This window comes from Chanodichthys erythropterus, chromosome 1, assembly GCF_024489055.1.
Source record: "Chanodichthys erythropterus isolate Z2021 chromosome 1, ASM2448905v1, whole genome shotgun sequence".
Classification (NCBI taxonomy): domain Eukaryota; kingdom Metazoa; phylum Chordata; class Actinopteri; order Cypriniformes; family Xenocyprididae; genus Chanodichthys; species Chanodichthys erythropterus.
The window spans coordinates 20,031,454-20,050,130 of record NC_090221.1 but is presented as its reverse complement, the minus strand read 5'-3'; positions in this window follow the sequence as shown (position 1 = coordinate 20,050,130).

Genomic DNA, 18,677 nt, shown 5'->3' with positions numbered 1-18,677 from the left:
GGAAAAAAAGACTGTAAATAATAATAAAAATATTAAATTTAAAAAATAAATCATTTAAAAAAAATCACTATTATACTAATGCTAATGGGGCAGCTTAGGGGTTTTATAAACCCTAAACCCCGAGTATTAAACTTCATTGCAAAATGTATTTCTTCATGTCCTTTCAACATGAATGATACTTCAAATCGTGCAGCTTGTTGAAAGGTGTGATACGTGAAATGGGACGAGTCTATCTATCTATCTATCTATCTATCTATCTATCTATCTATCTATCTATCTATCTATCTATCTATCTATCTATCTATCTATCTATCTATCTATCTATCTATCTATCTATCTATCTGTGCTAATTGCTAATCTACAGCTCTAATATAGTCATTTTTTATCATGACTTAAATTCAATCTGTGCTTAGAAGAAATTCATTCAACCCTAACCTAGATAATAGTACAAAATGATTGCACATATTTTACAGATAACCTGCCACTTGTAGGTTTTAGTGAGTGTAGATCTGTCAGATACAACTAGAGCAGTCAAGCATCCTCTTGTTCTGGCACAATTTAGTGCCAACACACCTGAATCTACTTACCAGAAGCTTCTCCGAACCTTCATTAGCAGAGTCAGGTGTGTTTGTGTCAGACGGGGCACTCAGTAAGTCTGAATATGCTGTCACTCCATGCAGGGAAGATCACTGGCCCCTGGTGCTTGAGGTGTAGGCCTCTGCGGTGACTCTTGTGTGAGGTAAATACGAGATTTCTGTTGTTTGACTGGAGGAACTGTCTATGCGACTGAATGTAACACATCCACATGAGACCTGGCTGTTTCAGTGGGCCTGGTGAGTGTTTGTTTTTCAAGACAGAGTGAGGCTAATGAGACAGTTGGTAGGGAGCCAAAACACGTCTCGCTCTTCTTTCCTCTCTTGTTTACTTGCCGTTGAATAATGTATGTATGACAGTTAGCATCATATGATAGTCCTGCATACTTCTCATTTGTTTCTGCTCTTGCAGAAGGTACGTTTTCCTTTGATCCTGTAGTGGACGTTCTTGCAGAATAGCTGTTTTATTCAACCTGTCAATGAAACCTGTCAAGACATAGAGGCCTTTTGAAGAGAATTTGTGACGTTCAGATCTGAAACTTTAAAGAGAACATCAGTTTGTTTATTCTCCTTCTCTAAACTTGGTTGAGGACTTCAACAGAGTTGTGTTTTGCTTCAAATAAGGACATTGTTATGCAGTTTCACCTTGTGTGACTCCATTCTGAAAAGGCTCCACTCTGTGTAACTATCAATAGGATTGACAAGAACTAACAAAAACCAGTTGAGAAAGCCATTAACTGTACATTAATAGTTTTTTTTTTTTTGACCTTCAAAACATTGGGGAGGCGAAATGCTTGCAACAGTTTCCTGTTAATCTGGCATTGAACGATTGAGCCACGCGACAGCAGAGCACCGACTTTGTGAAGCGTTTGAAATGAGCTTGATCCGAGTGGACGAGGGACTGACCTCCAGGCACTGGCACTTCTCTCAACACTTTGGATAAAAGGTGACACATATTGTAAGACCTAAGTGCTGCGCAGGATGGAGAAAATAATTGGTTTCAAAGGGAAGACTGCAGCCAGATTCCTGCCCCTCATCTTTTTCCACTAACAGGCCTTTGGAGATGTACCCTCATCAGTCTAGCTGATGACAGATTGTTGAAGTATTCCTTTTTGCTTTCTGTATTCAAATAACAGCTGTCATCGAAAAGATGCTTCAGAGTGTTGTTACTGGGAGCTCATCTGTCTTTCAAACACTAGGTCCCAGGCCAGGTTCCCATTTCAGAACAGTTCAGGGTGCTGACTCTTATTTTCAATGTAACGAGATATTCCCGATTTATTGCTTCTGCAATAGAAAACAACAATAATTATTGTTATTATTATTATTATTATTATTAATTAGTAAACCAGTTAGGAAAAGTGTTGGGGTGAACCATAGACCATATAAAAATATGGACGACGCACCTTCACTCTCTTCCATTGTAGTATGTGAAGCCGCCAGTGTGACATCTTGAGTCTGCGCATAGTCAACTTGAAACCCGAGTCTGCGCAGTAGTGAGCGCGAAGTCGGAGCCGTGATATCAAGATCCCGCCCAAACTCAGAACAACTTATTATTTCAGTGTGAAATAAACAGCTATGGAAATATAGAAATTAAAATTAAAGCTCCAGTCACCTTGTGAAGATCCAGACAAAAAGTCTGTTGGTGCCTCAATGACTACTTCACTCAGAGAAGCTGTCAACCTCAGCTGTCAATCATGACGTCACACCCCCGTTTGTATAATTAACTAAAACCAAACTTATTTAAAGAACGAACACTTGAACTAACACCAGCCTGATAAAAACTGCCTAATGTGACAGAAATTATCTTTGGAAAAAAATATTTGAAGTGTAATTTAATTGTTTAGTTTGTCTCACGTCCCACTGGAATACATGGAGTGATCGAGATGCTTTGGCTTCACTTTTCAGAACTTGTGTGGCACGCTTGGGGTTGAACACAGCACAAAAGGGAAAAGTGAATTAAGGAAGGGAAGGAGGGAGCTATTTAGGACCACTGATCTACTTTATTCTGCATGTGCTAAACACCTATAGAGCTCTTATCAGGCTAATCTTTCCGTTGTCTGTCAGGCTATTATCTGACTGTGCTTTTTTTGTACCAGATGCTGTTGTTTTTGTATAATTATATTGCAGCAAACCCATTTGTTTTACTCAGACATGAGTAATTATTCATCTTTTCTCAGTGCTGATTTAACGCTCTCGAACCACACCACTCGCTTGATGTTTCATGCCTTTGGATGGCCGGATATCTTACTTTCATTAGTTTTAAAAGCATTAGTCTTAAATTCTTCTCTTTTGTAAGCTCTGATATCCAGTGTCCTTGTTTCAGCATTGTTTCAGACGAGCTGTCGGAATCAAGGAGTGGATCAGTCAAAGACATTAGAGCAAGCATTCATCAGCCGCTTAATTTACACCTGTTTCTGCTGCGTAAGACAGACAGCCCAGAAACACAGTGTCACATCAATCTTCCTGCTGGCTGACTTAAGTGTCCCTGTGAGCCAAAGGAACATCTCCTCTCCTCCCTGCCCTACCTCCAGCGACGTCTTCCCTGAAAATAACCCACGTCGCCTGAAACAAGGCCCCTGTAGGGGCAGATACAAGCAACCCACACATCACTGATCCATAATTACCCATGATCCAACATATCACATTCCCATGAGTTAATATGTCGTGGCCAAAACTAAAGGGATTTTAAGTCTGTGCTTAACCCTGATTTGTCGTCATTCTAAACACCACTTTTAACCCTGGATAAAGAAACGTTTACACAGGATTTAGTATGACCTAAATGTGAAAAGCCCTTAAGTGAACCGAACATGTTTCTTCCCAGTCACCGTAGATTACCCCAGTTTTCAGTGAAAGTTTAAAGTCCAAATACACATTAACCAGTGTTGGGGAAGCTACTCTGAAACTGTAATTTGACAAACTACAAGCTACTGATGAATTAAAGTAGTTAAACTACAGTCAAGCTACCCTTCTGAAAAAGTAGTTAGCTGCACTACAAGATACTATCAAAAAGTAGCTAGATACAATGAAACTACTTCAAATTATTATTATTTTTTTTTTCTAACAATGACATAGCCTCTTACAAATATCTGACTAACTGTTAATGAAGAATGTTTAAGTAAAATGTTTGGGGTTTAAAACAACAAAATGCACTACACTTTTTATTTCAAAGTGTAATGTTTTATTTTGGAAACTATATTAAACGATACAGTACTCAAATGTAGCCTATAAAAGAGCACCCTCAGCTGATACTGTAATAATATCATATTGGCAAAACAGATTCGGCAAACTCTCCAGTGCGTATTTGTGTTTGTGCTCTGGAGAATGTCAAATTTTTCTATTTAAAACATGATTTTGCAGTGGTCACAGACACAGTTGTTGATCTCTTGAACGCAATGGCCAATCAGGGGTGTTCAAGTTAGTTATAATCCGCTCACCAGAGGAAACGCTGTCGTTTTTATTCAGCACTGAGTTTGCACGTTCGTGAAGCCTCTCATTAACAAAGTGTAGACAAGATGGAAGAGACTCATTGTGCAGTGTAGACAGCTGTAACTGAGATGAGTTATAAGTTTTTAGTGATTATAAAGGAAGTGCTCTTTGCACGCTTAATGTAATACATTCAGAATTTTAATAAGTTTTGTTTTGCTATAATAGGACCGACGACCAATTGCACTCTGCAGTTTCAGAAGTGATATCTACATATAAATGCAAGATTCACAATCAAAATTGCTACCATTGAAAAAGTAATGACTTAAAGAATCTTAAATGTCTCAATGTACATTGCTATTCTTATTATGGTGGAGCCGTTGCTTACACATTACATCTGCACTTTACTATAGCACCCTCACTAATTTCAGAAGAACCCTCAGTGATTTGATTCTGGAACCAGGCCTGCACCAATGCAAGAACAAAATATGTGAAACTTAAAGGGTTAGTTCACCCAAAAATAAAAATATTGTTATTTATTACTCACCCTCATGTGAGTAATATTCTACACATTCTACATCCTCATTCTATACCTGTAAGACCTGTAATAGACCCGTAAAAGTCAGGAACAGAACAAATAAAAAGGTTAAAAAAAACACCAAAACAAGTATTAATCACGGAACATTAAAGATCTCATCATCTCTCATCAAAAAAGAAAAACATGTTTGTTTTTTAATTACTCTAAGTGATTTGATTAAATGATTTTAGTTCGTGATCTGAAGACATTGTGCTGCTTCAATGCATTACAGGCTCGTCAGAATGCAAAACGGAATGTAGCCTTTGGTCGTGATACACCGCTACTTACTGGAAAAAGTAGTTAACTACTGGAAAAGCTACACTGTTTACAAAGCAACTGAACTGACAAGCTACTGAAAAATGTATTTAAGTTAGTAGCATCGCTACATGTAGTTAACTACTCCCCAACACTGACGTTAACATACAGTATCTCACAGTGAGTACACACCTTACATTTTTGTAAATTATTATATCTTTTCATGTGACAACACTGAAGAAATGGCACTTTGCTACAACATAAAGTAGTGATTGTAAATTTTCTGTCCCCTCAAAATAACTCAACACTCAGCCATTAATGTCTAAACCGCTGGTCACTCACAAAAGTGAGTACACCCCAATGCTCAGCAGCGCCACCTTTGTACCCTTGAAGCGGTCTTCAGCGAAGCCCGCGTAGATGCAGGCTCTGCGCACTTTAACTACCCAGGAATCCTTGTATTAAGCAAAAGCAGGCTGTGTAGTTGACATGGAGATATGTTGCAAAACAAAAGAAACCTATTCTCAATGCTAAATATTAGATATTTGTGATATTTATCTAAATAAAGGGACTGATGAGATGATCTTTCAGTTTATTTGGCTCTGTATGGAGACGTAAAATGGTAACAACAACAACAACAATAGCTCCTGTCAAAAAACAACAAAACCGTTATTTCCGGCGTGACGATCGAGTCTGTCCCAAAAATACCTCTCAATGTGCCCTCGTGGACTCGCGCCAAGGGCCCTATAGGTCTGCACTACATGACGTCACCAAAGTGTGGACTCTGAGGAAGTCCACAAGTCTGGAGTGTGCCATTTGGGACAGGGCCACTCTCTCATACTGGTCACTGGAAGATCAACATGGCACCTCATGGCAAAGAACTCTCTGAGAATCTGAAAAAAAAAAAAAAAAGAATTAAGATAAAGATAAAGATGGGGTAATGTGAGGGGTGTACTCACTTCTGTGAGAGACTGTAATTCTGCTTGTACAAAACACTTCTCTGTATTATATTCCATCAGGAAAAACCTGCCAGAACATATAGTATCTGGGTCATATTTTGCCCCAAAAGTTTTCAAAATAAATAAATAAATAAATGAATAGGGGCAAGTTCCCAGCCAGTGCCAGCTTTTTTTTTTTTTTTTTCCACAAAACTTTCATGGCCACCAGAATATTTTGTTGTATGGACATACATATATATATATATATATATATATATATATATATATATATATATATATATATATATATATATATATATATATATATATATATATATATATATATATATATATATATATCAATAGAATAAACAGAGCCTCTGCTTTTAAACAAACAGACGAAAATGTATTTTAGCTTCTTTCATTTTTCTTTTTTATCAAAACTTGAATGTGGGTATAACATTTATTTATTTATTTATTTATTTTTATAATTTTTATAATTTTTGATAAATATTTATTTTTATTCATACAATGTTGCTCCGGATCAGATACAGAATGATGATCAAAACATAGATGGAGTAGATTAAGTCCATTAATGCCAGTAATGCACAGTCATATACGATTTCAACGGTTTGAAATGTAGTTTCAACATTTCATTCAGTAATGTTTGGCAGGTGGCAAAAAACATGGAAATGGTTTGTTGTTTTTATCCCTTTGTTTACTATATTTATTTGCTTGGTCGTTGTCGTTGTGGGTTTTGGTTCTTTTGCTATTGTAGGCTCTAAAGACATTTGAAATAACTGAATCATTTAGCGAAGTGGTATGGAACTGTAATGTGGTCAAGACCTTCCTGGAACTACTTTAGCCTTGCGTTTCCATGAAAATAACTGCACATGATGCCTATCTGAACATGAGGAAAAACAGGGGCTCTTCTCCGGGCTGGAAAGTACGCCACTAATTTCCTGTAATATGACAGGGCTGGTACCTCACCAGTATCATCCCCTCAGTGACCGTATGGACCCCCTTTCGAGATGCATCACACTTGATGGGCTAAGTTAGCCTTGACGGAGCTATCCGCTGGAAAAGAGCCATTCGAGGCATTGATATCTGCTACATTCCCAGCACGGCTTTGTCTCTGGTGAGAATCCGAGAGTATGTAGAAGGTGAAGCAACCTGGCAATCTGCATGAAGGATTGCCTGAAGAATGGCATCGGGGAGGGCACGGTCTACCTTCATTTCACGTGTATTCTGCTCAGTTATCGATTTTTATAAACTTACGTAACTGAAGAAAAGACTACATGGATTTCATTTTTTTCCCTGTCTGCTCTGAGACACCTGGTCTGGGGTTGCTAGGTAACACATTGTACCGGGATGTTTGATGTGTGTGCTCTTTGCAAATTGCTTTGATCCCCTAGACACTGACAGTCTCATCCTCAGAATTGCCTTCCCTTGGTGCATTTGGCACTTCATCATTTCGTGAATGTAACTACATTTGAAAGCTGAAAGTGTGATAAAATAACTACCTTGTTAGGCTGTGAAAGAAGGGAAAAGCATGTATAGAAAAACAGAAAAGTTGGGTTGTGAACAACGTGGTTGCTCATTAATGAAGCACATGGACAAAGTAGATTTGCTAGTCACTGATTGGCTGTGCTACACGTTTCTTTCCTATGAAACTTTCATCTGCCATCAGAAAACATGTACATCTGTCATGTCAGTGCAACTTGGATGCAAATCGATGCATAAACATTGTGGCCTGATCAAACAGAAAAGTTTCTTTGAAACTGTGAGTGCTTTGGATATTATCTTACTCTACAATCAATGCTCTCCTGTCTCTCTCTCTCTCTCTCTCTCTCTCTCTCTGTTTCGCTCCTTCTCGCATCACATTTTGTACACCAGGTTTGTTATGCTCAAAAAAAAAAAAAAAACAAAATCATGTGAAATAATTCTGTCTGTTTCCCACAGCTTTTATCTGGCTCTCACTCTTGAAAACATGTTTTTAGACATGTTTTTTTTTTTTTTTTTAACTAATGGAGCCTGGATTCATTAATGAGTGTTTTTAGAACAGCCTTCTTTAGATGTATCATCTTTGTGTGGGCTATGCTGCCTGCTGTGGGCATCATGCAGGTTCTAACAGGTTTTTTAAATGTAAAATTATTGAGCATTCTTAAAGTGCTCCCCTGCTGATAACCTGGAGATAAACAATCTTTGCAACTGTTTCAAGTTAGTGGGGCCTCTGCTAAAAAGCATATTGTTATTCACTGCTGATTAGGCTGATCTTAAATGCAATACTAATTAAAGCAATTAATTCATGGATTGATGTTTACAGATATATTTCACATTCTATTTTCGGCTGTTTTTTTTGTTGGAACTTCATTGTTATGGCAGTACAGGTGAAAACAAGTGACTGTTTATAAACGATTCATTCAAATCACTAATTCATTCAGGGCCTGAAACAAGTGACTCTTTATGAGTGAGTTATTGAATCATTCACTCATCTAGGCTGCATTTACGTCCATTTTTTTATGCCCTTGCCTCGCTATCTTCACTCCGTCTCATTCACTCAGATGTATGTCATTGCTTACATTGCACAAGTGCCCTACTGGTGGAACCAATGCAATGGATTCAAATGGAAAGCTCTAAGCTCTTTATCACTTGTGGGTAAAATAAGTGCAAACACCTAGAATTGCTGTTGTGATATCACAGTCGTGTTGCATTGTGGTCTATGGATTTGCCCATACGAGTAGACTCTCTCAAAATCGAGGGGTTGACTGTCCAAATAATCTTCCCTCGTCCATTTGACAAAGTTAAACACACTTCAAAATGGTGGTGGAGATTCCCCCGAGTAGAAGTGCTTAGGGAAGTTCACAAGTGTATGTCTAAAAGTGAGTTAAACACAGCCCTATTTTTTGTTCAAAACAACAATGATTAATTTAGGAATGAAACAAGTGATAGTCTGCGTCTCAATGTGCATACTATCCATCCTAAATAGTATGTGACATTAGTAATATTCAATACTATTTAGGGCAGATAGGGGGGAATAGTATGCACATTGGGATGCAGGTCTAGATGAGTGAGTCATTGACACCACTACTGTATTGCTTATAGACGGACATCAGAAGCCTGTTGAATGAAGCTAGTTGAACAAACTCTGAGTTTCAGAGTAGGTTTAGAGTTGACAAAATCATTCAAATCCAACCTGGTTTAGATCAGGTTTATTTGGCTCATAACGCTTGGTATAAATGTTGTCAACTCAGGGTTTGATCCAGAGTTTATGATTCACCAATCCACCTTCTCCACTTGAAAAACAAGTTTGCTAAAAACTAATTGCAAACTTACCTGGGTAGAAACTGGAACCAGGTTCATGCAAAAGGCCTAGCTATGTTCTGCTTGGACTCTGTTTTGAACTACAGTACTTCTCAGTTACCTGTTACCCTGTTGTCATATTAAAATGTCATATAATATGATAATATAATTCCTGTTTCCTGATAATATATATACATATTTTATTTATTTACATATGTATGTAAAATGTATATATGTCAAAATTATATTATTAAAGTAAATATGAAAGGATTTCTTTGTAATAAATAAATAATTTTTTGTACTGCCTTTTATGCTGATTTAAATGTAATTTATTTATTTTTTTAAATAATGCTTTATATTTCTCACAGTCACAGCACTTACTATCAAGATTCTATGAGCAGACGTTTCAAATGAAGGATTCTGACAGACCCTCATGCCAGCAGCTGGAGTCTACATCTGCACCTAAAAGGCAAATTAAGTGCATTTCATTTCTCCAGGTATCAAGGGATGTGCAGGGGGATTAACAGCAAACCTAATGAAACGCTGATGAAAATAATTTCCTGCCACTATGGAAAATGCCAGGGCAGTTTAACTATTCAAACAGTTTTGCCATCATTTAGCTTAATCAATGTTGGTACAGCTGAGACTCCAAAAGCAGTTGGAAACCATTTTTAATGAAAAAGGCTTTAAATAAAGATGAAAGAGAGCTGATTAAATCAGTGATGCACTACCGTTCCCAAGCACAACAGTAAAACTGAGGTGCTGAAAATTATCACAAACTTACAGATCCAGTTTTATTTTTGGCAATTTTATTAAAAAGATAATAAAGATAGGACAGGAAATTATGTGTAGATAATGGGGGAATGGGATCAGAAAAAAAAAAAAAGTCAAAAGATGGACTGTGAACATGAGGTCTAGGATCCTTTAACAAACTTGAATGTTGCTAATAGTCCTTAATATCACCACAAAGCAAATTAATAACTTAAATTGACAACTTTGTAAAATATATCCAAATAAATGCAGCCTTGGTGAGAATAAGATGCTAATGAAAATCATTTTTCATAAAAAAATAAAATAAATAAATAAATAAATTGTGTAGCTGTATGTGTGTAAAGTTGGATATATATTCTATATATTCTCATTAGCATCGTATTCTAACCAAGGCTGCATTTATTTGATTAAAAATACAATAAAACAGTAATATTGTGAAATATTATTATAATTTAAAATATTTTATTTGGATATAATGTAATTTATTTCTTATGGCAAAACAACTGAATTTTCAGCATCATTACCCCAGTATTCAGTGTCACACAATCCAAATCACTCTAATGTGCTGATTTGGTGTCCAAAAAACATTTCTTATTATTATCAATGTTGAAAATAGTTGTGCTGCATATTATGCCTCTTAATATATTAGTGGAAACCATGATACATTTCTTTCAGGATTCTTTGATGAATAGAAAAATACCATTCAGAAATCTTTTACAAGATATTACACACATTGTCTTACTGTCACTTTTGATCAATATAATCCTTACTAGTCAAAGTAACAAGCTGAACTAAGGATACATTCCATTCAAGGGGAAAAAAAAGCTATAATTTCTAAATTCTTACATGGAAAATTGCAGGAATGCTGCTTAAATTCAGATCTACAACTTCCCACCAAACAAACATTTGTTTGTATGCACATAAAATTCTTCTAGCCACTGATAATTAAACCAGTTTAGCACACATTAGATACAGGTGTTTACAATGATCCTCTCTGTTGATAATCATAAACTTTAAGAACAAATGGCAGAATTATATAGCATAATTTTTCTTCAAAAACATGAATGCTAAGAGAATTCTTTGTTCATAATCAAATACATACAAAACTAATGTTTTCATTTTGTTTCTGAAAGGTGCAGTAAGCAATTTCTGAGAAACCCTGTTCAAAGTGGATAGGGCCAAGCACCAAAACACACTTGTAGCCAATCAGCAATAAGGGTCGTGTCCACTCGTGAGAGGGGGTTGGTGCCTGTGTTGCATGGCATGTTTGTGAATTTGGGGGCGAAGCTATAAAGATAGTGGTGTGATCCTTTTGTGTAGGGGCATGTTTGTTTTGGTGATTTGCAATATCAACAGCAATTCTCAAAATTCGCTTACTGCACCTTTAATATGTCATTTTCTGAACACCAGGCAACAGAACGTCTAAGACAGTTTAACCCTTAAATGCATGACTGTTTCGCCAATCATTCTTACATATTCGGGTCTTTATCGACCCGGATCAATATCTAACAGGGAAGGATCTCTACCTGTCGCGATAATATAAAACTCCTCTGATATTAGAGTAACGATTACAGAAGAATAAAATAAAGCATATTTTGTTACCTTTTGGAGCTTGAAAGGGCTCCGTTTGAGCAGATGTTTTATGCCATCATCACTGTCCTCGTCAGAGCTCATTTCCCAGTAAATAATAGGCTAGTTTTATGTTTGAGGCTACGAATATGAGCCCATGCGCGATCTCAAACGTATTCTCAAAACTATATAATTTTCAACATCTTCAAAATCAATATTTCGATCGCTAACAGCTTCACCAGATCCATCCAGTAACAGTTAAGGTGATGATACACGGGGCAACTTTTTGAGCAATGTTGCCGGGCAATGTTGCCGAGCAACGTTGCTTGGGCACTTTCCCATTGAGAATGAGCAACAAATTTATATCTGGATACGTTAGATCGGTTGTGGGCAATTTTTTGAGATCCTCCAATCAGAATGTTAGCAGCCGATCACGTGACCGGTTCGGAGATTTCAGAAAAAATTCAAACAAGATGGCGGCCTCTCAGCGGCAGTGGAGCGGAGAAAAGGAGTGTGAACTTTTATCTTTTTACGCTAGTAAGTTGTCATGCGTCAACCCAAAACAGGGAATTTACCTCATATATTGCTTAAAATACCAACAACTGTCCGAAAGTAATGTGTGTATGCTGTAATGAAGCTATTGAATGATTTCAGTTAAATACTAAAATGACGGTATTTTTCAACGTCTGTAGTAGTGTAGGCTGTAGGGCGTTTGACATTTGAATAGCTTTTGATGCGATCGACGCGGGTTCGAATCCGCCTTTTGCCGAACTCGCTCTTCTCCCTTTTCCTGTCACAAATCAGATCGAAAGGAATTTATTTTTAATAAAAATGAAGAAAATATTTGAAAAGTTGAAATAAAGTGCCTAATAAGTGTTTATAATAAAGTATTTATTGAGTTGGCAATAGATTTGCTCCTCTCTGATTGGTTGCTACCAACTGTCTGTTTCCCTAATTAGTTGCCCTGTGTCTCATCAGGTTGCCCGTTGACGGCAACATTGCCCAGCAACATTGCTCAAAAAGTTGCCCCGTGTATCATCACCTTTACAGTCATATTTGATTGCGTTCAGTACTTGCTCTGCAGTAAATCGCTGAGCCATTTCATGTTTTTCTTATTTCGTTTTCTGTCTAAATGAGTCGTCACTTCAGCATTGTGTATCAGACATTGCCACCTTGTGGAATAAAGGTGAGCTGCACTTATTCTGTCATCTAAGATTCAATTATTGTTGTGCAGAAAAAATATACGTACACTCATACACACCTCGGGTCGTTTGCGACCCTATACAATTTTTTACAAAAAATGAATGCAAAAATAGGCATTCTTTTTATAATTTTATGATTTTTTTCTTGTTATATTCTTTATAATAAATTGATTGAGGAATACCAAGAAGATTGATGTCTAACTTTAAAAAATGAACAAGGAGGAGGGTAGTGAATGACATCCTAAAGACCCGAGGTATGCATTTAAGGGTTAAGATATCAAGGTAGATTACTCCGTATTTTTTCTTTGAATGTAATTCTGCATAAATACCCTACAGCTTTTTACCGCATTAAGAAGAAAAGGCTTGAACACAATTGTCTAGGGGTTGATGGAGTCTTTTGGGGTGATGTTGCTTTCCCATGTTGCTGTCTTATTAAGATATTACCTGTCTAAAACAATATAAATGTTTGAGCAGGATGCTCTGATCATTAGCTTGCCACTGACGGTGAGGTTGATGTCATTTGTAATATGACAGCACAAAAAATCTCCCCAGTCGGGAAAAACATGATTGACAAGTGGTGGAATTGCACACAAACTCACAACACTAACAGCTGTCGTCAATAATTTGCCCAAACTAACACAGACTAATCATCAACGTGGGGAATAAGGCACATCGACTGTTCGCTTGATTGCTGGATGGGTCTGAATGACAAATTGGCTACCGACTCCATTGCCGAATCGTTGCTGAGGGTAAGAAAAAAAAGGAATGGCTTGCAAGGTTGTTTCCATGCAATATTAATTCACATCTGAGAATACAGTAGCTTCAAGTTGTTTTAGATCAAAAGCTTTTTTCTTCAGCATCAGGGGAGAGTGTGTTTGAGTGTGGAGGAGGACTGTGCAGGCATCTGTCTGTCTTTGATTTCGCCTCATATCAGATGCCAGCCATGTAGACTGTGCTTTGCATATACTCTTATGCATGTTCTGTCTCCTGCTCAGAGAAATCTGCCTCTGTCAGCTACCTGGGGGTGTAGTACATTATTACAGTGAGCTTGAATCCAATTTTCATGTCACCCATAGTGCCTTGTGTATTGTACATTAGCAATGGCACACATGCTTTACACGTAGCCTCTGTCATTCTTCACTTTCTTTTCCTCCACATATAATCACTTGTTATGCTGTTTCGACCCCCTATTTTAACTCAATTTATAACTAAATAATTTCTAAGCACTCTTTTGTCTTCTACGTTTCACATAAAATGCTGTTCGCTTATGTTCTTGTACTGACAAGCATCAAAATAAAAGTTTCCTTATATGCAGGGACCAGATTGTTTTTCTTCCAATTTTCAAAGCTCATCCAGGGTGAGCACCTACTGAAGTGAAATATTCACCACAGCCGACACATTAATTTTCCAACTGTGTATGACAGGCAATGTGAATGGCACATCCTCTGCATACTGAGACAACTATGAGACAGACATAATGGCATTGACGTACATTTATTCTCCAACTGTCCTTGAATACTTCATGACTAAGAGGAAATCAGAATGAAAACTCCACCAGTGTAAGAAATGAACTGTTCCATTACAGGCCAAAATTTCCCTCCAGAAATAATTTTCAGGTGCATTTTTTGAAGGTGAAGTATGTAACTCTGTGACACTAGTAGCACTTAATAGAATTACAAAAATAAAGCATATGTTCAATCTTGAAATGTGCCTTTCATGCGTTGCACCTCCCAGTCACAAATACGCTTGTGCAGGCTTTAACAGGTAAAATTAAGCTACTTTCAATAAAATGATAAACATATTAGAAATACTTTTAGCTGTTATCCTATAGCCCTTTTTACATAGCGCATTGATCCCCTAAAATTGCCATAAAATTGCCAGAGTGCCTTCTGTGTGAACGCAAACACATACTGGTATTGATTCCGGGATCGAACCGGGGATGGGGACCTAGTAGCATTGCCGAGATCAGCCCCGGAACACGCCCAGTGTGAACAAAAGGCAGGACCAACGCCGTAAGGGGTCTGTCGTAGTGATGACACTGAAGCTGAGATTGTTCGCCAGCTTAGTGGAAAAGTACGCAATGTGCTAGTTTATGATCAAATCAGAAAAAAAAAATGCACAAGCGTGATTTCTCGAGAGAGAAAGTGCAGATCATAAGCAGATGTAACCCCTCATAATTACGGTGGTTAATGGACTCTTAATTTGAAGAGAAAATGTAGTGATGCTTTTCTCCACTAGAGGGCGCTCCTCCGTGATGAGCAAAATAATTGAGAAAGGAGCCATTTTACAAATGAGAGCGGAGATAGAAGATTGATTCTTTTATTTCGAGGAACTCCGTTTAGTGTTGTGTTCCTCCGTTATTGCTCTGTATTCAGTCATATGTGTTTAATTAATGGTTTGCGGTAAGAAATATGATCGATAACTAACTGATGATGAGAAAATATTGAAATATGTATGTTGAAAAAAAGAGATAAAGGATAGTTTGTCATAAAAAAAAACCAATCAGAGTTCAGTCAAATGAGTTGTTAAAATCAACTGCGTCACACGTTGTTTGATGTGCATTAGTTCATGCAAACTGAACCAATTTGTCATAGTTTGATATTATTAATCAACTATATGGGAATATACTGTTAAGAAAGAGAATTTAGAGTGTGTGATGACATGCATGTATGACATTTAGTTGTTTAATTTCGTTTTTATTTAGTCATAACATATAATATGTCAGATATTGCTCTGTTTAATGTTGATTAAATGGGTATATTCTCCCAATATTTTCTTTGTAAGATAAGTTATGTTAATATGCAGTTGGAGGAAGAAAAGAGAAAGATTTGAAATTTCATGTGCTTTATTGTTGTTAATTCAGATGAAGTGAATGTGAATGAGTGATAAGTTTTCTGCATTATGCAGGTTGTTTTTTTTTTCTCTTGTTTGCTGTTGATGTGTGCTTCTTCGATCGTGGACGAGTGAATGGCGAGCCAACAGTGCCTAGTTGATGTCGCAACGCAACTTTCTTTGCAGCACGTTCAGCATCCTTATTCTGTCATCAATCCCTGTATACAGATAAGAGAATACAACATACCATACACTTTGGATACCTTGAGTGAAACTGAGTTTAAGACTACCCGAGTAGTAAATATTTGTGACTACTATACGTGACTACTTCTATTTTTTTTCTTCTTTTTTTTTCTATTTTTCTTCTTCAAATTTTTTCTTCCTTGAAGGATCTGACTTTATCAAAAAGACAAATAGTAACACAAGGAAAAGACTCTGAACAGTGTTTTGGGAAACCTTTCTTTTATTGGTCATTCCAAACAGGCCTGATTGTAATTCCTTTTAGTTTTGGTGACTGTTTGCAAACTTTGAACTATTTTCAATTGATGGTACATTACAATTTTTTTCTTCCTTAAGTTGTAGTGAAATTGCTGTCTCAAATCCTCCTTACAAACTTAAACGTTAACTATACTGTCACGCTACTGTGCCCATTCATCCTTATTAGTTAATTTGAATACTAGAGTGATACAACGGGTTACACAAACTTAAGATGCTGCTGGGTTAAATGTCACATCCTGAAGTCACATGTCTTTACGGCAGGGGTGTCCAAACTCCGTTCTGGAGGCCCAGGTGAAAAAAAACAAAAAAAAAAACATTTCTAATATACTTAAAGTGCTCTATTTTCATGCACTAATTATTCTTGAGTACTTCATAAGAACATCTAAAAGTACTCAACTGTGTTATTTTGAGACAATATGAAATATGAACTAAAATGTGCTTTTAATATTCTATCTCATTTAAAAAATTTATTTAGATACCACTTATAATGCATTTCAACCCATAGTGTACTACAAGTGGTAGCTAAATATATATAATTTTTTTTTTTTTTTTTCACATTTTAGATCATAGTTCATACTGTCTCAAAATAGCACAGTTGAGTACACTTGGATGTTCTTAAGATTGTCTTAAAAAGTACTAAAGAATAATTTTTAGTATATTAAGTACAAAATTTGTGCGTGAAAATAGAGCACTTTAAGTACATTATAGAAGTGCACTTTTTTTTCACCTGGGGGGGCCACTGTCCTGCAGAGTTTAGCTCTACCCCCCGCAACCCCCCATTAACCCTCTGGAGTCTGATTTGGGGCTTGGAGAATTTTTTACATGCCCTGACATTTGTGCTTTTTTCAGTTGTTCATAAACATATAAATGACAAAAGTGTCATTACACTGAATTCAGCACAAACTAGACTACAATAATATATGAGGAACATGTACGTACAAGTTTGTATTTTTGAAGGAATAATGTTTATTTGTGGTTATTGAAAAAACAAAAAACTTAAGTCACTGAAATAAGGCCAAAAAAAGTATATTAAATCTGTGTTCACAAGACTTCTGGGTATTGGAGGTTGTAGACTAGAGTTTTTTTTCTTCAGAATTATGTAAAAATTATGCTGCCTACTCCTTCATATAAAACAATATATTGATTTAGTTTTTGTAAGACACTTTTTGTCAAGAAACACAGTATGCGTGGAGGTGTGAATCATCATGAATAATGGGCCATTTACACCTGAGAAGACAAAAGAATCACATAATAATGACCTGAAATGACTTGCATATTAATGAGGCCTTTCAGTCAGGTAGGCTGTGAAAAAAAACACTCTGTAATAATGTCTCAGCTCATCATAAACAGCAATACTGTGAAATATTATTACCATTTAAAATAATGGTATTCTATTATATTCTTTAAAATATAATGTATTTCTGTGATGCAAAGTGTCTGAACAATTATGTTACCTCTATGGCATTTCATGTAGGCTTTTAGCTTAAAGCATGCACATTTGGAGAAATATTGATGGATTCTTAAGTTTATGTCAATTTTCTATACTGAGAAGTAATATTTATTGTCATCACTATGAGTGTTGGATACTGTGTTTTCAATTCATACTTGAAGCCGGAGGGCGCTCTGTACACCTTTAGGCCCCAAATTCATATAAAGAAGAAAAGGAACTAGGAACTAACGGCATGTCTTCTAGAGATCACTAACCATGGCTTTAACATCCAAATAAACACTTTTCAAGACTATAAATACACGATTGAGACTATGTATACATGTGTGTATATATATATATATATATATATATATATATATATATATATATATATATATATATATATATATACACTAAACTATACTATTCTATACAGTTACCGATATAATTGCCAAAATTAACGTTTATAAATATCTGTTGAGAAACCATGGAGAAAAGGTGAATAAAGACTGAGAGGAAGAACATGAACATGCTCGCTTTGATGTGTTTATGACCTGTTTAATCTTTGAAGTTAACTTCTGTAACTGAAGCTGAATGTATTTTCCCATGTGACGCATCCGATATGGTCCCAAGGCTAAACCCCACTTTTGGCTCAGCCTGCAATTGTAGCCATGCCCCAAAACTGGAATAAGACTGACAGATCTAAACGGATGATTGATAGTGCCTGGGAGGCTCAATGTTTGGGGAGATAAACCCATGAATGGCATACAGTCAAAGAACAATGAATTGGGTTAGAGAATGTATTTTTAACACAAATTCTAATTTAATCCATTTATTAACAACATCATAATCCAAATAATTAGACAGAAATTATTACTAGTTTTGAAAATTATCAATCAAGATTTTTCATAAAACATTACAAAAAAGTTGCCTGCCTGTGCAAAAGGCATTCTGAGTGGCTGCTAGGCTATTGCTATAATGTGGCTGTTAGGTTGTTTGTGTGCTTCTCCCCTAATTTTTGATGAACCTAGGACTCAAAGACATAAATGTAAATCTACACTGTGCCTGTAACGGTCAGTATACTCGGAGAAGAGAAGCACAGATGTATTTGACCTTTTATTAACCCTTTCGCACGCAAGTTTAAAATATTCTGGTTGAGACCCCAGCATGAGTTTTTCAAGGCTACCATTATTTAGAACGTGTCAATTTACAACAAGTGAATTCATCCACTTCTCTAAATGCATGAAGGTAAGAGCCCAGTGAACTGGGAGAAGAATAGAGTAAACTTTA